Here is a 23,039-nt window from a genome sequence, read left to right as displayed (position 1 = left end):
ACGCTCAGATCAGAAAGAAGTTTCACAGAATGCTTCTGTGTAGTTTATATTTGAATATATTCCTTTTTCCACTAGTACTCTCTTAGCGCTCCAAATGTCCAGTTGCATTTTCTACAGAAAGAGTGTTCAGATCTGCTCAATCAAAAGTATGGTTTAACTCTGTTAGCTGAATGCACAGATCAGAAAGAAGTTTCACAGAATGATTCTGTGTAGTTTATATTTGAAGACATTCCTTTTTCCACTATTACCCTCTTAGCGCTCCGAATCTCCACTTGCATTTTCTACAGAAAGAGTGTTTCAGAACGGCTCAATCAAAACTAAGGTTCAACTCTTTTAGTTGAACAAACAGAACAGAACGAAGTTTACACAATTCTTCTGTGTAGTTTTTATTTGTAGACATTCTTTTTCCCAATATAGGCCTCCTAGCGCTCAGAATGTCCAATTGCAGTTTCTACAGAAAGAGTGTTTCAGAACGGCTCAATCAAAAGTAAGGTTCAACTCTGTTAGTTGAATGCACAGAACAGAAAGAAGTTTCATACAATGCTCCTGTGTAGTTTATATTTGAACATGTTCTTTTTTCCACTATACCCACTTAGCGCTACGAATGTCCAGTTGCATTTTCTACAGACAGAGTGATTCAAAACTGCTCAATCAAAAGTATGGTTTAACTCTGTTAGCTGAATGCACAGATCAGAAAGAAGTTTCACCGAATGATTCCGTGTAGTTTATATTTGAAGACATTCCTTTTTCCACTATTACGCTCTTAGCGCTCCAAATGTCCAGTTGCATTTTCTACAGAAAGAGTGTTCTGATCTGCTCAATCAAAAGTATGTTTTAACTCTGTTAGCTGAATGCACAGATCAGAAAGAAGCTTCACCGAATGATTCTGTGTAGTTTATATTTGAAGACATTCCTTTTTCCACTATTACCCTCTTAGCGCTCCGAATCTCCACTTGCATTTTCTACAAAAAGAGGGTTTCATAACTGCTCAATCAAAAATATGTTTTATCTCTGTTAACTGAATTTACAGATCAGAAATAAGTTTCACAGAATGCATCTGTGTAGTTTTTATTTGAAGATATTCTTTTTCCCAATGTAGGCCTCTTAGCGCTTAGCATGTCCAATTGCAGTTTCTACAGAAAGAGTGTTTCAGAACGGCTCAATCAAAAGTAAGGTTCAACTCTGTTAGTTGAATGCACAGAACAGAAAGAATTTTCACAGAATGCTACTGTGTAGTTTATATTTGAATATATTCCTTTTTCCACTATTACCCTCTTAGCGCTCCGAATGTACACTTGCATTTTCTACAGAAAGAGTGTTCAGAACTGTGCAATCAAAAGTATGGTTTAACTCTGTTAGCTTAATGAACATATCAGAAATAAGTTTCACACAATGCTTCTGTGTAGTTTTTATTTGAAGATGTTATTTTTCCCAATATAGGCCTCTTAGCGCTCAGAATGTCCAATTGCAGTTTCTACAGAAAGAGTGTTTCAGAAAGGTTCAATCAAAAGTAAGTTCAACTCTGTTAGTTGAATGCACAGAACAGAAAGAAGTTTCATACAATGCTTCTGTGTAGTTTATATTTGAACGTATTCTTTTTTCCACTATTACCCACTTAGCGCTACGAATGTCCAGTTGCATTTTCTACAGACAGAGTGTTTCAAAACTGCTCAATCAAAAGTATGGTTTAACTCTGTTAGCTGAATGCTCAGATCAGAAAGAAGTTTCACAGAATGCTTCTGTGTAGTTTATATTTGAATATATTCTTTTTTCCACTACTACTCTCTTAGCGCTCCAAATGTCCAGTTGCATTTTCTACAGAAAGAGTGTTCAGATCTGCTCAATCAAAAGTATGGTTTAACCCTGTTAGCTGAATGCACAGATCAGAAAGAAGTTTCACAGAATAATTCTGTGTAGTTTATATTTGGAGACATTCCTTTTTCCACTATTACCCTCTTAGCGCTCCGAATCTCCTCTTGCATTTTCTACAGAAAGAGTGTTTCAGAACGGCTCAATCAAAACTAAGGTTCAACTCTTTTAGTTGAACAAACAGAACAGAAAGAAGTTTCACACAATTCTTCTCTGTAGTTTTTATTTGCAGACATTCTTTTTCCCAATATAGGCCTCCTAGCGCTCAGAATGTCCAATTGCAGTTTCTACAGAAAGAGTGTTTCAGAACGGCTCAATCAAAAGTAAGGTTCAACTCTGTTAGTTGAATGCACAGAACAGAAAGAAGTTTCATACAATGCTTCTGTGTAGTTTATATTTGAACATATTCTTTTTTCCACTATTACCCACTTAGCGCTACGAATGTCCAGTTGCATTTTCTACAGACAGAGTGTTTCAAAACTGCTCAATCAAAAGTATGGTTTAACTCTGTTAGCTGAATGCTCAGATCAGAAAGAAGTTTCACACAATGCTTCTGTGTAGTTTATATTTGAATATATTCCTTTTTCCACTACTACGCTCTTAGCGCTCCAAATGTCCAGTTGCATTTTCTACAGAAAGAGTGTTCAGATCTGCTCAATCAAAAGTATGGTTTAACTCTGTTAGCTGAATGCACAGATCAGAAAGAAGTTTCACCGAATGATTCTGAGTAGTTTATATTTGAAGACATTCCTTTTTCCACTATTACCCTCTTAGCGCTCCGAATCTCCACTTGCATTTTCTTCAAAAAGAGTGTTTCATAACTGCTCAATCAAAAATATGTTTTATCTCTGTTAACTGAATTTACAGATCAGAAATAAGTTTCACAGAATGCATCTGTGTAGTTTTTATTTGAAGATATTCTTTTTCCCAATGTAGGCCTCTTAGCGCTTAGCATGTTCAATTGCAGTTTCTACAGAAAGAGTTTTTCAGAACGGCTCAATCAAAACTAAGGTTCAACTCTGTTAGTTGAATGCACAGAACAGAAAGAATTTTCACAGAATGCTACTGTGTAGTTTATATTTGAATATATTCCTTTTTCCACTATTACCCTCTTAGCGCTCCGAATGTCCACTTGCATTTTCTACAGAAAGAGTGTTCAGAACTGCGCAATCAAAAGTATGGTTTAACTCTGTTAGCTTAATGAACATATCAGAAATAAGTTTCACACAATGCTTCTGTGTAGTTTTTATTTGAAGATATTATTTTTCCCAATATAGGCCTCTTAGCGCTCAGAATGTCCAATTGCAGTTTCTACAGAAAGAGTGTTTCAGAAAGGCTCAATCAAAAGTAAGGTTCAACTCTGTTAGTTGAATGCACAGAACAGAAAGATGTTTCATACAATGCTTCTGTGTAGTTTATATTTGAACATATTTTTTTTCCACTATTACCCACTTAGCGCTACGAATGTCCAGTTGCATTTTCTACAGACAGAGTGTTTCAAAACTGCTCAATCAAAAGTATAGTTTAACTCTGTTAGCTGAACGCTCAGATCAGAAAGAAGTTTCACAGAATGCTTCTGTGTAGTTTATATTTGAATATATTCCTTTTTCCACTAGTACTCTCTTAGCGCTCCAAATGTCCAGTTGCATTTTCTACAGAAAGAGTGTTCAGATCTGCTCAATCAAAAGTATGGTTTAACTCTGTTAGCTGAATGCACAGATCAGAAAGAAGTTTCACAGAATGATTCTGTGTAGTTTATATTTGAAGACATTCCTTTTTCCACTATTACCCTCTTAGCGCTCCGAATCTCCACTTGCATTTTCTACAGAAAGAGTGTTTCAGAACGGCTCAATCAAAACTAAGGTTCAACTCTTTTAGTTGAACAAACAGAACAGAACGAAGTTTACACAATTCTTCTGTGTAGTTTTTATTTGTAGACATTCTTTTTCCCAATATAGGCCTCCTAGCGCTCAGAATGTCCAATTGCAGTTTCTACAGAAAGAGTGTTTCAGAACGGCTCAATCAAAAGTAAGGTTCAACTCTGTTAGTTGAATGCACAGAACAGAAAGAAGTTTCATACAATGCTCCTGTGTAGTTTATATTTGAACATATTCTTTTTTCCACTATACCCACTTAGCGCTACGAATGTCCAGTTGCATTTTCTACAGACAGAGTGATTCAAAACTGCTCAATCAAAAGTATGGTTTAACTCTGTTAGCTGAATGCACAGATCAGAAAGAAGTTTCACCGAATGATTCCGTGTAGTTTATATTTGAAGACATTCCTTTTTCCACTATTACGCTCTTAGCGCTCCAAATGTCCAGTTGCATTTTCTACAGAAAGAGTGTTCTGATCTGCTCAATCAAAAGTATGTTTTAACTCTGTTAGCTGAATGCACAGATCAGAAAGAAGCTTCACCGAATGATTCTGTGTAGTTTATATTTGAAGACATTCCTTTTTCCACTATTACCCTCTTAGCGCTCCGAATCTCCACTTGCATTTTCTACAAAAAGAGGGTTTCATAACTGCTCAATCAAAAATATGTTTTATCTCTGTTAACTGAATTTACAGATCAGAAATAAGTTTCACAGAATGCATCTGTGTAGTTTTTATTTGAAGATATTCTTTTTCCCAATGTAGGCCTCTTAGCGCTTAGCATGTCCAATTGCAGTTTCTACAGAAAGAGTGTTTCAGAACGGCTCAATCAAAAGTAAGGTTCAACTCTGTTAGTTGAATGCACAGAACAGAAAGAATTTTCACAGAATGCTACTGTGTAGTTTATATTTGAATATATTCCTTTTTCCACTATTACCCTCTTAGCGCTCCGAATGTCCACTTGCATTTTCTACAGAAAGAGTGTTCAGAACTGTGCAATCAAAAGTATGGTTTAACTCTGTTAGCTTAATGAACATATCAGAAATAAGTTTCACACAATGCTTCTGTGTAGTTTTTATTTGAAGATGTTATTTTTCCCAATATAGGCCTCTTAGCGCTCAGAATGTCCAATTGCAGTTTCTACAGAAAGAGTGTTTCAGAAAGGTTCAATCAAAAGTAAGTTCAACTCTGTTAGTTGAATGCACAGAACAGAAAGAAGTTTCATACAATGCTTCTGTGTAGTTTATATTTGAACGTATTCTTTTTTCCACTATTACCCACTTAGCGCTACGAATGTCCAGTTGCATTTTCTACAGACAGAGTGTTTCAAAACTGCTCAATCAAAAGTATGGTTTAACTCTGTTAGCTGAATGCTCAGATCAGAAAGAAGTTTCACAGAATGCTTCTGTGTAGTTTATATTTGAATATATTCCTTTTTCCACTACTACTCTCTTAGCGCTCCAAATGTCCAGTTGCATTTTCTACAGAAAGAGTGTTCAGATCTGCTCAATCAAAATTATGGTTTAACTCTGTTAGCTGAATGCACAGATCAGAAAGAAGTTTCACAGAATAATTCTGTGTAGTTTATATTTGGAGACATTCCTTTTTCCACTATTACCCTCTTAGCGCTCCGAATCTCCTCTTGCATTTTCTACAGAAAGAGTGTTTCAGAACGGCTCAATCAAAACTAAGGTTCAACTCTTTTAGTTGAACAAACAGAACAGAAAGAAGTTTCACACAATTCTTCTCTGTAGTTTTTATTTGTAGACATTCTTTTTCCCAATATAGGCCTCCTAGCGCTCAGAATGTCCAATTGCAGTTTCTACAGAAAGAGTGTTTCAGAACGGCTCAATCAAAAGTAAGGTTCAACTCTGTTAGTTGAATGCACAGAACAGAAAGAAGTTTCATACAATGCTTCTGTGTAGTTTATATTTGAACATATTCTTTTTTCCACTATTACCCACTTAGCGCTACGAATGTCCAGTTGCATTTTCTACAGACAGAGTGTTTCAAAACTGCTCAATCAAAAGTATGGTTTAACTCTGTTAGCTGAATGCTCAGATCAGAAAGAAGTTTCACACAATGCTTCTGTGTAGTTTATATTTGAATATATTCCTTTTTCCACTACTACGCTCTTAGCGCTCCAAATGTCCAGTTGCATTTTCTACAGAAAGAGTGTTCAGATCTGCTCAATCAAAAGTATGGTTTAACTCTGTTAGCTGAATGCACAGATCAGAAAGAAGTTTCACCGAATGATTCTGTGTAGTTTATATTTGAAGACATTCCTTTTTCCACTATTACCCTCTTAGCGCTCCGAATCTCCACTTGCATTTTCTACAAAAAGAGTGTTTCATAACTGCTCAATCAAAAATATGTTTTATCTCTGTTAACTGAATTTACAGATCAGAAATAAGTTTCACAGAATGCATCTGTGTAGTTTTTATTTGAAGATATTCTTTTTCCCAATGTAGGCCTCTTAGCGCTTAGCATGTCCAATTGCAGTTTCTACAGAAAGAGTGTTTCAGAACGGCTGAATCAAAAGTAAGGTTCAACTCTGTTAGTTGAATGCACAGAACAGAAAGAATTTTCACAGAATGCTACTGTGTAGTTTATATTTGAATATATTCCTTTTTCCACTATTACCCTCTTAGCGCTCCGAATGTCCACTTGCATTTTCTACAGAAAGAGTGTTCAGAACTGCGCAATCAAAAGTATGGTTTAACTCTGTTAGCTTAATGAACATATCAGAAATAAGTTTCACACAATGCTTCTGTGTAATTTTTATTTGAAGATATTATTTTTCCCAATATAGGCCTCTTAGCGCTCAGAATGTCCAATTGCAGTTTCTACAGAAAGAGTGTTTCAGAAAGGCTCAATCAAAAGTAAGGTTCAACTCTGTTAGTTGAATGCACAGAACAGAAAGAAGTTTCATACAATGCTTCTGTGTAGTTTATATTTGAACATATTCTTTTTTCCACTATTACCCACTTAGCGCTACGAATGTCCAGTTGCATTTTCTACAGACAGAGTGTTTCAAAACTGCTCAATCAAAAGTATGGTTTAAATCTGTTAGCTGAATGCTCAGATCAGAATGAAGTTTCACAGAATCCTTCTGTGTAGTTTATATTTGAATATATTCCTTTTTCCACTACTACTCTCTTAGCGCTCCAAATGTCCAGTTGCATTTTCTACAGAAAGAGTGTTCAGATCTGCTCAATCAAAAGTATGGTTTAACCCTGTTAGCTGAAGGCACAGATCAGAAAGAAGTTTCACAGAATGATTCTGTGTAGTTTATATTTGGAGACATTCCTTTTTCCACTATTACCCTCTTAGCGCTCCGAATCTCCACTTGCATTTTCTACAGAAAGAGTGTTTCAGAACGGCTCAATCAAAACTAAGGTTCAACTCTTTTAGTTGAACAAACAGAACAGAAAGAAGTTTCACACAATTCTGCTGTGTAGTTTTTATTTGTAGACATTCATTTTCCCAATATAGGCCTCCTAGCGCTCAAAATGTCCAATTGCAGTTTCTACAGAAAGAGTGTTTCAGAACGGCTCAACCAAAAGTAAGGTTCAACTCTGTTAGTTGAATGCACAGAAAAGAAAGAAGTTTCATACAATGCTTCTGTGTAGTTTATATTTGAACATATTCTTTTTTCCACTATTACCCACTTAGCGCTACGAATATCCAGTTGCATTTTCTACAGACAGAGTGTTTCAAAACTGCTCAATCAAAAGTATGGTTTAACTCTGTTAGCTGAATGCTCAGATCAGAAAGAAGTTTCACAGAATGCTTCTGTGTAGTTTATATTTGAATATATTCCTTTTTCCACTACTACTCTCTTAGCGCTCCAAATGTCCAGTTGCATTTTCTACAGAAAGAGTGTTCAGATCTGCTCAATCAAAAGTATGGTTTAACTCTGTTAGCTGAATGCACAGATCAGAAAGAAGTTTCACAGAATGATTCTGTGTAGTTTATATTTGGAGACATTCCTTTTTCCACTATTACCCTCTTAGCGCTCCGAATCTCCACTTGCATTTTCTACAGAAAGAGTGCTTAAGAACGGCTCAATCAAAACTAAGGTTCAACTCTTTTAGTTGAGCAAACAGAACAGAAAGTAGTTTCACACAATTCTTCTGTGTACTTTTTATTTGTAGACATTCTTTTTCCCAATATAGGCCTCCTAGCGCTCAAAATGTCCAATTGCAGTTTCTACAGAAAGAGTGTTTCAGAACGGCTCAATCAAAAGTAAGGTTCAACTCTGTTAGTTGAATGCACAGAACAGAAAGAAGTTTCATACAATGCTTCTGTGTAGTTTATATTTGAACATATTCTTTTTCCACTATTACCCACTTAGCGCTACGAATGTCCAGTTGAATTTTCTACAGACAGAGTGTTTCAAAACTGCTCAATCAAAAGTATAGTTTAACTCTGTTAGCTGAATGCTCAGATCAGAAAGAAGTTTCACAGAATGCTTCTGTGTAGTTTATATTTGAATATATTCCTTTTTCCACTAGTACTCTCTTAGCGCTCCAAATGTCCAGTTGCATTTTCTACAGAAAGAGTGTTCAGATCTGCTCAATCAAAAGTATGGTTTAACCCTGTTAGCTGAATGCACAGATCAGAAAGAAGTTTCACAGAATGATTCTGTGTAGTTTATATTTGGAGACATTCCTTTTTCCACTATTACCCTCTTAGCGCTCCGAATCTCCACTTGCATTTTCTACAGAAAGAGTGTTTCAGAACGGCTCAATCAAAACTAAGGTTCAACTCTTTTAGTTGAACAAACAGAACAGAAAGAAGTTTCACACAATTCTGCTGTGTAGTTTTTATTTGTAGACATTCTTTTTCCCAATATAGGCCTCCTAGCGCTCAAAATGTCCAATTGCAGTTTCTACAGAAAGAGTGTTTCAGAACGGCTCAACCAAAAGTAAGGTTCAACTCTGTTAGTTGAATGCACAGAAAAGAAAGAAGTTTCATACAATGCTTCTGTGTAGTTTATATTTGAACATATTCTTTTTTCCACTATTACCCACTTAGCGCTACGAATGTCCAGTTGCATTTTCTACAGACAGAGTGTTTCAAAACTGCTCAATCAAAAGTATGGTTTAACTCTGTTAGCTGAATGCTCAGATCAGAAAGAAGTTTCACAGAATGCTTCTGTGTAGTTTATATTTGAATATATTCCTTTTTCCACTACTACTCTCTTAGCGCTCCAAATGTCCAGTTGCATTTTCTACAGAAAGAGTGTTCAGATCTGCTCAATCAAAAGTATGGTTTAACTCTGTTAGCTGAATGCACAGATCAGAAAGAAGTTTCACAGAATGATTCTGTGTAGTTTATATTTGGAGACATTCCTTTTTCCACTATTACCCTCTTAGCGCTCCGAATCTCCACTTGCATTTTCTACAGAAAGAGTGCTTCAGAACGGCTCAATCAAAACTAAGGTTCAACTCTTTTAGTTGAGCAAACAGAACAGAAAGAAGTTTCACACAATTCTTCTGTGTACTTTTTATTTGTAGACATTCTTTTTCCCAATATAGGCCTCCTAGCGCTCAAAATGTCCAATTGCAGTTTCTACAGAAAGAGTGTTTCAGAACGGCTCAATCAAAAGTAAGGTTCAACTCTGTTAGTTGAATGCACAGAACAGAAAGAAGTTTCATACAATGCTTCTGTGTAGTTTATATTTGAACATATTCTTTTTTCCACTATTACCCACTTAGCGCTACGAATGTCCAGTTGAATTTTCTACAGACAGAGTGTTTCAAAACTGCTCAATCAAAAGTATAGTTTAACTCTGTTAGCTGAATGCTCAGATCAGAAAGAAGTTTCACAGAATGCTTCTGTGTAGTTTATATTTGAATATATTCCTTTTTCCACTAGTACTCTCTTAGCGCTCCAAATGTCCAGTTGCATTTTCTACAGAAAGAGTGTTCAGATCTGCTCAATCAAAAGTATGGTTTAACTCTGTTAGCTGAATGCACAGATCAGAAAGAAGTTTCACAGAATGATTCTGTGTAGTTTATATTTGGAGACATTCCTTTTTCCACTATTACCCTCTTAGCGCTCCGAATCTCCACATGCATTTTCTACAGAAAGAGTGTTTCAGAACGGCTCAATCAAAACTAAGGTTCAACTCTTTTAGTTGAACAAACAGAACAGAACGAAGTTTCACACAATTCTTCTGTGTAGTTTTTATTTGTAGACATTCTTTATCCCAATATAGGCCTCCTAGCGCTCAGAATGTCCAATTGCAGTTTCTACAGAAAGAGTGTTTCAGAACGGCTCAATCAAAAGTAAGGTTCAACTCTGTTAGTTGAATGCACAGAACAGAAAGAAGTTTCATACAATGCTTCTGTGTAGTTTATATTTGAACATATTCTTTTTTCCACTATACCCACTTAGCGCTACGAATGTCCAGTTGCATTTTCTACAGACAGAGTGTTTCAAAACTGCTCAATCAGAAGTATGGTTTAACTCTGTTAGCTGAATGCTCAGATCAGAAAGAAGTTTCACAGAATGATTCTGTGTAGTTTATATTTGAAGACATTCCTTTTTCCACTATTACCCTCTTAGCGCTCCGAATCTCCACTTGCATTTTCTACAAAAAGAGGGTTTCATAACTGCTCAATCAAAAATATGTTTTATCTCTGTTAACTGAATTTACAGATCAGAAATAAGTTTCACAGAATGCATCTGTGTAGTTTTTATTTGAAGATATTCTTTTTCCCAATGTAGGCCTCTTAGCGCTTACCGTGTCCAATTGCAGTTTCTACAGAAAGAGTGTTTCAGAACGGCTCAATCAAAAGTAAGGTTCAACTCTGTTAGTTGAATGCACAGAACAGAAAGAATTTTCACAGAATGCTACTGTGTTGTTTATATTTGAATATATTCCTTTTTCCACTATTACCCTCTTAGCGCTCCGAATGTCCACTTGCATTTTCTACAGAAAGAGTGTTCAGAACTGTGCAATCAAAAGTATGGTTTAACTCAGTTAGCTTAATGAACATATCAGAAATAAGTTTCACACAATGCTTCTGTGTAGTTTTTATTTGAAGATATTATTTTTCCCAATATAGGCCTCTTAGCGCTCAGAATGTCCAATTCCAGTTTCTACAGAAACAGTGTTTCAGAAAGGCTCAATCAAAAGTAAGTTCAACTCTGTTAGTTGAATGCACAGAACAGAAAGAAGTTTCATACAATGCTTCTGTGTAGTTTATATTTGAACGTATTCTTTTTTCCACTATTACCCACTTAGCGCTACGAATGTCCAGCTGCATTTTCTACAGACAGAGTGTTTCAAAACTGCTCAATCAAAAGTATGGTTTAACTCTGTTAGCTGAATGCTCAGATCAGAAAGAAGTTTCACAGAATGCTTCTGTGTAGTTTATATTTGAATATATTCCTTTTTCCACTACTACTCTCTTAGCGCTCCAAATGTCCAGTTGCATTTTCTACAGAAAGAGTGTTCAGATCTGCTCAATCAAAAGTATGGTTTAACTCTGTTAGCTGAATGCACAGATCAGAAAGAAGTTTCACAGAATAATTCTGTGTAGTTTATATTTGGAGACATTCCTTTTTCCACTATTACCCTCTTAGCGCTCCGAATCTCCACTTGCATTTTCTACAGAAAGAGTGTTTCAGAACGGCTCAATCAAAACTAAGGTTCTACTCTTTTAGTTGAACAAACAGAACAGAAAGAAGTTTCACACAATTCTTCCCTGTAGTTTTTATTTGTAGACATTCTTTTTCCCAATATAGGCCTCCTAGCGCTCAGAATGTCCAATTGCAGTTTCTACAGAAAGAGTGTTTCAGAACGGCTCAATCAAAAGTAAGGTTCAACTCTGTTAGTTGAATGCACAGAACAGAAAGAAGTTTCATACAATGCTTCTGTGTAGTTTATATTTGAACATATTCTTTTTTCCACTATTACCCACTTAGCGCTACGAATGTCCAGTTGCATTTTCTACAGACAGAGTGTTTCAAAACTGCTCAATCAAAAGTATGGTTTAACTCTGTTAGCTGAATGCTCAGATCAGAAAGAAGTTTCACAGAATGCTTCTGTGTAGTTTATATTTGAATATATTCCTTTTTCCACTAGTACTCTCTTAGCGCTCCAAATGTCCAGTTGCATTTTCTACAGAAAGAGTGTTCAGATCTGCTCAATCAAAAGTATGGTTTAACCCTGTTAGCTGAATGCACAGATCAGAAAGAAGTTTCACAGAATGATTCTGTGTAGTTTATATTTGGAGACATTCCTTTTTCCACTATTACCCTCTTAGCGCTCCGAATCTCCACTTGCATTTTCTACAGAAAGAGTGTTTCAGAACGGCTCAATCAAAACTAAGGTTCAACTCTTTTAGTTGAACAAACAGAACAGAAAGAAGTTTCACACAATTCTGCTGTGTAGTTTTTATTTGTAGACATTCTTTTTCCCAATATAGGCCTCCTAGCGCTCAAAATGTCCAATTGCAGTTTCTACAGAAAGAGTGTTTCAGAACGGCTCAACCAAAAGTAAGGTTCAACTCTGTTAGTTGAATGCACAGAAAAGAAAGAAGTTTCATACAATGCTTCTGTGTAGTTTATATTTGAACATATTCTTTTTTCCACTATTACCCACTTAGCGCTACGAATGTCCAGTTGCATTTTCTACAGACAGAGTGTTTCAAAACTGCTCAATCAAAAGTATGGTTTAACTCTGTTAGCTGAATGCTCAGATCAGAAAGAAGTTTCACAGAATGCTTCTGTGTAGTTTATATTTGAATATATTCCTTTTTCCACTACTACTCTCTTAGCGCTCCAAATGTCCAGTTGCATTTTCTACAGAAAGAGTGTTCAGATCTGCTCAATCAAAAGTATGGTTTAACTCTGTTAGCTGAATGCACAGATCAGAAAGAAGTTTCACAGAATGATTCTGTGTAGTTTATATTTGGAGACATTCCTTTTTCCACTATTACCCTCTTAGCGCTCCGAATCTCCACTTGCATTTTCTACAGAAAGAGTGCTTCAGAACGGCTCAATCAAAACTAAGGTTCAACTCTTTTAGTTGAGCAAACAGAACAGAAAGAAGTTTCACACAATTCTTCTGTGTACTTTTTATTTGTAGACATTCTTTTTCCCAATATAGGCCTCCTAGCGCTCAAAATGTCCAATTGCAGTTTCTACAGAAAGAGTGTTTCAGAACGGCTCAATCAAAAGTAAGGTTCAACTCTGTTAGTTGAATGCACAGAACAGAAAGAAGTTTCATACAATGCTTCTGTGTAGTTTATATTTGAACATATTCTTTTTTCCACTATTACCCACTTAGCGCTACGAATGTCCAGTTGAATTTTCTACAGACAGAGTGTTTCAAAACTGCTCAATCAAAAGTATAGTTTAACTCTGTTAGCTGAATGCTCAGATCAGAAAGAAGTTTCACAGAATGCTTCTGTGTTGTTTATATTTGAATATATTCCTTTTTCCACTACTACGCTCTTAGCGCTCCAAAGGTCCAGTTGCATTTTCTACAGAAAGAGTGTTCTGTTCTGCTCAATCAAAAGTATGGTTTAACTCTGTTAGCTGAATGCACAGATCAGAAAGAAGTTTCACCGAATGATTCTGTGTAGTTTATATTTGAAGACATTCCTTTTTCCACTATTACCCTCTTAGCGCTCCGAATCTCCACTTGCATTTTCTACAAAAAGAGGGTTTCATAACTGCTCAATCAAAAATATGTTTTATCTCTGTTAACTGAATTTACAGATCAGAAATAAGTTTCACAGAATGCATCTGTGTAGTTTTTATTTGAAGATATTCTTTTTCCCAATGTAGGCCTCTTAGCGCTTACCGTGTCCAATTGCAGTTTCTACAGAAAGAGTGTTTCAGAACGGCTCAATCAAAAGTAAGGTTCAACTCTGTTAGTTGAATGCACAGAACAGAAAGAATTTTCACAGAATGCTACTGTGTTGTTTATATTTGAATATATTCCTTTTTCCACTATTACCCTCTTAGCGCTCCGAATGTCCACTTGCATTTTCTACAGAAAGAGTGTTCAGAACTGTGCAATCAAAAGTATGGTTTAACTCAGTTAGCTTAATGAACATATCAGAAATAAGTTTCACACAATGCTTCTGTGTAGTTTTTATTTGAAGATATTATTTTTCCCAATATAGGCCTCTTAGCGCTCAGAATGTCCAATTCCAGTTTCTACAGAAACAGTGTTTCAGAAAGGCTCAATCAAAAGTAAGTTCAACTCTGTTAGTTGAATGCACAGAACAGAAAGAAGTTTCATACAATGCTTCTGTGTAGTTTATATTTGAACGTATTCTTTTTTCCACTATTACCCACTTAGCGCTACGAATGTCCAGCTGCATTTTCTACAGACAGAGTGTTTCAAAACTGCTCAATCAAAAGTATGGTTTAACTCTGTTAGCTGAATGCTCAGATCAGAAAGAAGTTTCACAGAATGCTTCTGTGTAGTTTATATTTGAATATATTCCTTTTTCCACTACTACTCTCTTAGCGCTCCAAATGTCCAGTTGCATTTTCTACAGAAAGAGTGTTCAGATCTGCTCAATCAAAAGTATGGTTTAACTCTGTTAGCTGAATGCACAGATCAGAAAGAAGTTTCACAGAATAATTCTGTGTAGTTTATATTTGGAGACATTCCTTTTTACACTATTACCCTCTTAGCGCTCCGAATCTCCACTTGCATTTTCTACAGAAAGAGTGTTTCAGAACGGCTCAATCAAAACTAAGGTTCTACTCTTTTAGTTGAACAAACAGAACAGAAAGAAGTTTCACACAATTCTTCCCTGTAGTTTTTATTTGTAGACATTCTTTTTCCCAATATAGGCCTCCTAGCGCTCAGAATGTCCAATTGCAGTTTCTACAGAAAGAGTGTTTCAGAACGGCTCAATCAAAAGTAAGGTTCAACTCTGTTAGTTGAATGCACAGAACAGAAAGAAGTTTCATACAATGCTTCTGTGTAGTTTATATTTGAACATATTCTTTTTTCCACTATTACCCACTTAGCGCTACGAATGTCCAGTTGCATTTTCTACAGACAGAGTGTTTCAAAACTGCTCAATCAAAAGTATGGTTTAACTCTGTTAGCTGAATGCTCAGATCAGAAAGAAGTTTCACAGAATGCTTCTGTGTAGTTTATATTTGAATATATTCCTTTTTCCACTACTACGCTCTTAGCGCTCCAAATGTCCAGTTGCATTTTCTACAGAAAGAGTGTTCAGATCTGCTCAATCAAAAGTATGGTTTAACTCTGTTAGCTGAATGAACAGATCAGAAAGAAGTTTCACCGAATGATTCTGTGTAGTTTATATTTGAAGACATTCCTTTTTCCACTATTACCCTCTTAGCGTTCCGAATCTCCACTTGCATTTTCTACAAAAAGAGTGTTTCATAACTGCTCAATCAAAAATATGTTTTATCTCTGTTAACTGAATTTACAGATCAGAAATAATTTTCACAGAATGCATCTGTGTAGTTTTTATTTGAAGATATTCTTTTTCCCAATGTAGGCCTCTTAGCGCTTAGCATGTCCAATTGCAGTTTCTACAGAAAGAGTGTTTCAGAACGGCTGAATCAAAAGTAAGGTTCAACTCTGTTAGTTGAATGCACAGAACAGAAAGAATTTTCACAGAATGCTACTGTGTTGTTTATATTTGAATATATTCCTTTTTCCACTATTACCCTCTTAGCGCTCCGAATGTCCACTTGCATTTTCTACAGAAAGAGTGTTCAGAACTGTGCAATCAAAAGTATGGTTTAACTCAGTTAGCTTAATGAACATATCAGAAAGAAGTTTCACACAATGCTTCTGTGTAGTTTTTATTTGAAGATATTATTTTTCCCAATATAGGCCTCTTAGCGCTCAGAATGTCCAATTGCAGTTTCTACAGAAACAGTGTTTCAGAAAGGCTCAATCAAAAGTAAGTTCAACTCTGTTAGTTGAATGCACAGAACAGAAAGAAGTTTCATACAATGCTTCTGTGTAGTTTATATTTGAACGTATTCTTTTTTCCACTATTACCCACTTAGCGCTACGAATGTCCAGTTGCATTTTCTACAGACAGAGTGTTTCAAAACTGCTCAATCAAAAGTATGGTTTAACTCTGTTAGCTGAATGCTCAGATCAGAAAGAAGTTTCACAGAATGCTTCTGTGTAGTTTATATTTGAATATATTCCTTTTTCCACTACTACTCTCTTAGCGCTCCAAATGTCCAGTTGCATTTTCTACAGAAAGAGTGTTCAGATCTGCTCAATCAAAAGTATGGTTTAACTCTGTTAGCTGAATGCACAGATCAGAAAGAAGTTTCACAGAATAATTCTGTGTAGTTTATATTTGGAGACATTCCTTTTTCCACTATTACCCTCTTAGCGCTCCGAATCTCCACTTGCATTTTCTACAGAAAGAGTGTTTCAGAACGGCTCAATCAAAACTAAGGTTCAACTCTTTTAGTTGAACAAACAGAACAGAAAGAAGTTTCACACAATTCTTCCCTGTAGTTTTTATTTGTAGACATTCTTTTTCCCAATATAGGCCTCCTAGCGCTCAGAATGTCCAATTGCAGTTTCTACAGAAAGAGTGTTTCAGAACGGCTCAATCAAAAGTAAGGTTCAACTCTGTTAGTTGAATGCACAGAACAGAAAGAAGTTTCATACAATGCTTCTGTGTAGTTTATATTTGAACATATTCTTTTTTCCACTATTACACACTTAGCGCTACGAATGTCCAGTTGCATTTTCTACAGACAGAGTGTTTCAAAACTGCTCAGTCAAAAGTATGGTTTAACTCTGTTAGCTGAATGCTCAGATCAGAAAGAAGTTTCACAGAATGCTTCTGTGTAGTTTATATTTGAATATATTCCTTTTTCCACTACTACGCTCTTAGCGCTCCAAATGTTCAGTTGCATTTTCTACAGAAAGAGTGTTCAGATCTGCTCAATCAAAAGTATGGTTTAACTCTGTTAGCTGAATGCACAGATCAGAAAGAAGTTTCACCGAATGATTCTGTGTAGTTTATATTTGAAGACATTCCTTTTTCCACTATTACCCTCTTAGCGTTCCGAATCTCCACTTGCATTTTCTACAAAAAGAGTGTTTCATAACTGCTCAATCAAAAATATGTTTTATCTCTGTTAACTGAATTTACAGATCAGAAATAATTTTCACAGAATGCATCTGTGTAGTTTTTATTTGAAGATATTCTTTTTCCCAATGTAGGCCTCTTAGCGCTTAGCATGTCCAATTGCAGTTTCTACAGAAAGAGTGTTTCAGAACGGCTGAATCAAAAGTAAGGTTCAACTCTGTTAGTTGAATGCACAGAACAGAAAGAATTTTCACAGAATGCTACTGTGTAGTTTATATTTGAATATATTCCTTTTTCCACTATTACCCTCTTAGCGCTCCGAATGTCCACTTGCATTTTCTACAGAAAGAGTGTTCAGAACTGCGCAAACAAAAGTATGGTTTAACTCTGTTAGCTTAATGAACATATCAGAAATAAGTTTCACACAATGCTTCTGTGTAGTTTTTATTTGAAGATATTATTTTTCCCAATATAGGCCTCTTAGCGCTCAGAATGTCCAATTGCAGTTTCTACAGAAAGAGTGTTTCAGAAAGGCTCAATCAAAAGTAAGGTTCAACTCTGTTAGTTGAATGCACAGAACAGAAAGAAGTTTCATACAATGCTTCTGTGTAGTTTATATTTGAACATATTCTTTTTTCCACTATTACCCACTTAGCGCTACGAATGTCCAGTTGCATTTTCTACAGACAGAGTGTTTCAAAACTGCTCAATCAAAAGTATGGTTTAACTCTGTTAGCTGAATGCTCAGATCAGAATGAAGTTTCACAGAATGCTTCTGTGTAGTTTATATTTGAATATATTCCTTTTTCCACTACTACTCTCTTACCGCTCCAAATGTCCAGTTGCATTTTCTACAGAAAGAGTGTTCAGATCTGCTCAATCAAAAGTATGGTTTAACCCTGTTAGCTGAATGCACAGATCAGAAAGTAGTTTCACAGAATGATTCTGTGTAGTTTATATTTGGAGACATTCCTTTTTCCACTATTACCCTCTTAGCGCTCCGAATCTCCACTTGCATTTTCTACAGAAAGAGTGTTTCAGAACGGCTCAATCAAAACTAAGGTTCAACTCTTTTAGTTGAACAAACAGAACAGAAAGAAGTTTCACACAATTCTGCTGTGTAGTTTTTATTTGTAGACATTCTTTTTCCCAATATAGGCCTCCTAGCGCTCAAAATGTCCAATTACAGTTTCTACAGAAAGAGTGTTTCAGAACGGCTCAATCAAAAGTAAGGTTCAACTCTGTTAGTTGAATGCACAGAAAAGAAAGTAGTTTCATACAATGCTTCTGTGTAGTTTATATTTGAACATATTCTTTATTCCACTATTACCCACTTAGCGCTACGAATGTCCAGTTGCATTTTCTACAGACAGAGTGTTTCAAAACTGCTCAATCAAAAGTATGGTTTAAACCTGTTAGCTGAATGCACAGATCAGAAAGAAATTTCACAGAATAATTCTGTGTAGTTTATATTTGGAGACATTCCTTTTTCCACTATTACCCTCTTAGCGCTCCGAATCTCCTCTTGCATTTTCTACAGAAAGAGTGTTTCAGAACGGCTCAATCAAAACTAAGGTTCAACTCTTTTAGTTGAACAAACAGAACAGAAAGAAGTTTCACACAATTCTTCTCTGTAGTTTTTATTTGCAGACATTCTTTTTCCCAATATAGGCCTCCTAGCGCTCAGAATGTCCAATTGCAGTTTCTACAGAAAGAGTGTTTCAGAACGGCTCAATCAAAAGTAAGGTTCAACTCTGTTAGTTGAATGCACAGAACAGAAAGGAGTTTCATACAATGCTTCTGTGTAGTTTATATTTGAACATATTCTTTTTTCCACTATTACCCACTTAGCGCTACGAATGTCCAGTTGCATTTTCTACAGACAGAGTGTTTCAAAACTGCTCAATCAAAAGTATGGTTTAACTCTGTTAGCTGAATGCTCAGATCAGAAAGAAGTTTCACACAATGCTTCTGTGTAGTTTATATTTGAATATATTCCTTTTTCCACTACTACGCTCTTAGCGCTCCAAATGTCCAGTTGCATTTTCTACAGAAAGAGTGTTCAGATCTGCTCAATCAAAAGTATGGTTTAACTCTGTTAGCTGAATGCACAGATCAGAAAGAAGTTTCACCGAATGATTCTGTGTAGTTTATATTTGAAGACATTCCTTTTTCCACTATTACCCTCTTAGCGCTCCGAATGTCCACTTGCATTTTCTACAGAAAGAGTGTTCAGAACTGCGCAATCAAAAGTATGGTTTAACTCTGTTAGCTTAATGAACATATCAGAAATAAGTTTCACACAATGCTTCTGTGTAGTTTTTATATGAAGATATTATTTTTCCCAATAGAGGCCTCTTAGCGCTCAGAATGTCCAATTGCAGTTTCTACAGAAAGAGTGTTTCAGAAAGGCTCAATCAAAAGTAAGGATCAACTCTGTTAGTTGAATGCACAGAACAGAAAGAAGTTTCATACAATGCTTCTGTGTAGTTTATATTTGAACATATTCTTTTTTCCACTATTACCCACTTAGCGCTACGAATGTCCAGTTGCATTTTCTACAGACAGAGTGTTTCAAAACTGCTCAATCAAAAGTATGGTTTAACTCTGTTAGCTGAATGCTCAGATCAGAAAGAAGTTTCACAGAATGCTTCTGTGTTGTTTATATTTGAATATATTCCTTTTTCCACTAGTACTCTCTTAGCGCTCCAAATGTCCAGTTGCATTTTCTACAGAAAGAGTGTTCAGATCTGCTCAATCAAAAGTATGGTTTAACTCTGTTAGCTGAATGCACAGATCAGAAATAAGTTTCACAGAATGATTCTGTGTAGTTTATATTTGGAGACATTCCTTTTTCCACTATTACCCTCTTAGCGCTCCGAATCTCCACTTGCATTTTCTACAGAAAGAGTTTCTCAGAACGGCTCAATCAAAACTAAGGTTCAACTCTTTTAGTTGAACAAACAGAACAGAAAGAAGTTTCACACAATTCTTCTCTGTAGTTTTTATTTGTAGACATTCTTTTTCCCAATATAGGCCTCCTAGCGCTCAGAATGTCCAATTGCAGTTTCTACAGAAAGAGTGTTTCAGAACGGCTCAATCAAAAGTAAGGTTCAACTCTGTTAGTTGAATGCACAGAACAGAAAGAAGTTTCATACAATGCTTCTGTGTAGTTTATATTTGAACATATTATTTTTTCCACTATTACCCACTTAGCGCTACGAATGTCCAGTTGCATTTTCTACAGACAGAGTGTTTCAAAACTGCTCAATCAAAAGTATGGTTTAACTCTGTTAGCTGAATGCTCAGATCAGAAAGAAGTTTCACAGAATGCTTCTGTGTAGTTTATATTTGAATATATTCCTTTTTCCACTACTATGCTCTTAGCGCTCCAAATGTCCAGTTGCATTTTCTACAGAAAGAGTGTTCTGATCTGCTCAATCAAAAGTATGTTTTAACTCTGTTAGCTGAATGCACAGATCAGAAAGAAGCTTCACCGAATGATTCTGTGTAGTTTATATTTGAAGACATTCCTTTTTCCACTATTACCCTCTTAGCGCTCCGAATCTCCACTTGCATTTTCTACAAAAAGAGGGTTTCATAACTGCTCAATCAAAAATATGTTTTATCTCTGTTAACTGAATTTACAGATCAGAAATAAGTTTCACAGAATGCATCTGTGTAGTTTTTATTTGAAGATATTCTTTTTCCCAATGTAGGCCTCTTAGCGCTTAGCATGTCCAATTGCAGTTTCTACAGAAAGAGTGTTTCAGAACGGCTCAATCAAAAGTAAGGTTCAACTCTGTTAGTTGAATGCACAGAACAGAAAGAATTTTCACAGAATGCTACTGTGTAGTTTATATTTGAATATATTCCTTTTTCCACTATTACCCTCTTAGCGCTCCGAATGTCCACTTGCATTTTCTACAGAAAGAGTGTTCAGAACTGTGCAATCAAAAGTATGGTTTAACTCTGTTAGCTTAATGAACATATCAGAAATAAGTTTCACACAATGCTTCTGTGTAGTTTTTATTTGAAGATGTTATTTTTCCCAATATAGGCCTCTTAGCGCTCAGAATGTCCAATTGCAGTTTCTACAGAAAGAGTGTTTCAGAAAGGTTCAATCAAAAGTAAGTTCAACTCTGTTAGTTGAATGCACAGAACAGAAAGAAGTTTCATACAATGCTTCTGTGTAGTTTATATTTGAACGTATTCTTTTTTCCACTATTACCCACTTAGCGCTACGAATGTCCAGTTGCATTTTCTACAGACAGAGTGTTTCAAAACTGCTCAATCAAAAGTATGGTTTAACTCTGTTAGCTGAATGCTCAGATCAGAAAGAAGTTTCACAGAATGCTTCTGTGTAGTTTATATTTGAATATATTCCTTTTTCCACTACTACTCTCTTAGCGCTCCAAATGTCCAGTTGCATTTTCTACAGAAAGAGTGTTCAGATCTGCTCAATCAAAAGTATGGTTTAACCCTGTTAGCTGAATGCACAGATCAGAAAGAAGTTTCACAGAATAATTCTGTGTAGTTTATATTTGGAGACATTCCTTTTTCCACTATTACCCTCTTAGCGCTCCGAATCTCCTCTTGCATTTTCTACAGAAAGAGTGTTTCAGAACGGCTCAATCAAAACTAAGGTTCAACTCTTTTAGTTGAACAAACAGAACAGAAAGAAGTTTCACACAATTCTTCTCTGTAGTTTTTATTTGCAGACATTCTTTTTCCCAATATAGGCCTCCTAGCGCTCAGAATGTCCAATTGCAGTTTCTACAGAAAGAGTGTTTCAGAACGGCTCAATCAAAAGTAAGGTTCAACTCTGTTAGTTGAATGCACAGAACAGAAAGAAGTTTCATACAATGCTTCTGTGTAGTTTATATTTGAACATATTCTTTTTTCCACTATTACCCACTTAGCGCTACGAATGTCCAGTTGCATTTTCTACAGACAGAGTGTTTCAAAACTGCTCAATCAAAAGTATGGTTTAACTCTGTTAGCTGAATGCTCAGATCAGAAAGAAGTTTCACACAATGCTTCTGTGTAGTTTATATTTGAATATATTCCTTTTTCCACTACTACGCTCTTAGCGCTCCAAATGTCCAGTTGCATTTTCTACAGAAAGAGTGTTCAGATCTGCTCAATCAAAAGTATGGTTTAACTCTGTTAGCTGAATGCACAGATCAGAAAGAAGTTTCACCGAATGATTCTGTGTAGTTTATATTTGAAGACATTCCTTTTTCCACTATTACCCTCTTAGCGCTCCGAATCTCCACTTGCATTTTCTTCAAAAAGAGTGTTTCATAACTGCTCAATCAAAAATATGTTTTATCTCTGTTAACTGAATTTACAGATCAGAAATAAGTTTCACAGAATGCATCTGTGTAGTTTTTATTTGAAGATATTCTTTTTCCCAATGTAGGCCTCTTAGCGCTTAGCATGTTCAATTGCAGTTTCTACAGAAAGAGTTTTTCAGAACGGCTCAATCAAAACTAAGGTTCAACTCTGTTAGTTGAATGCACAGAACAGAAAGAATTTTCACAGAATGCTACTGTGTAGTTTATATTTGAATATATTCCTTTTTCCACTATTACCCTCTTAGCGCTCCGAATGTCCACTTGCATTTTCTACAGAAAGAGTGTTCAGAACTGCGCAATCAAAAGTATGGTTTAACTCTGTTAGCTTAATGAACATATCAGAAATAAGTTTCACACAATGCTTCTGTGTAGTTTTTATTTGAAGATATTATTTTTCCCAATATAGGCCTCTTAGCGCTCAGAATGTCCAATTGCAGTTTCTACAGAAAGAGTGTTTCAGAAAGGCTCAATCAAAAGTAAGGTTCAACTCTGTTAGTTGAATGCACAGAACAGAAAGATGTTTCATACAATGCTTCTGTGTAGTTTATATTTGAACATATTTTTTTTCCACTATTACCCACTTAGCGCTACGAATGTCCAGTTGCATTTTCTACAGACAGAGTGTTTCAAAACTGCTCAATCAAAAGTATAGTTTAACTCTGTTAGCTGAACGCTCAGATCAGAAAGAAGTTTCACAGAATGCTTCTGTGTAGTTTATATTTGAATATATTCCTTTTTCCACTAGTACTCTCTTAGCGCTCCAAATGTCCAGTTGCATTTTCTACAGAAAGAGTGTTCAGATCTGCTCAATCAAAAGTATGGTTTAACTCTGTTAGCTGAATGCACA

Source organism: Symphalangus syndactylus, chromosome 7 (genome assembly GCF_028878055.3).
Source record: "Symphalangus syndactylus isolate Jambi chromosome 7, NHGRI_mSymSyn1-v2.1_pri, whole genome shotgun sequence".
In the NCBI taxonomy this organism is placed as follows: Eukaryota; Metazoa; Chordata; class Mammalia; order Primates; family Hylobatidae; genus Symphalangus; species Symphalangus syndactylus.
Note: the sequence above shows the minus strand (reverse complement) of the source record.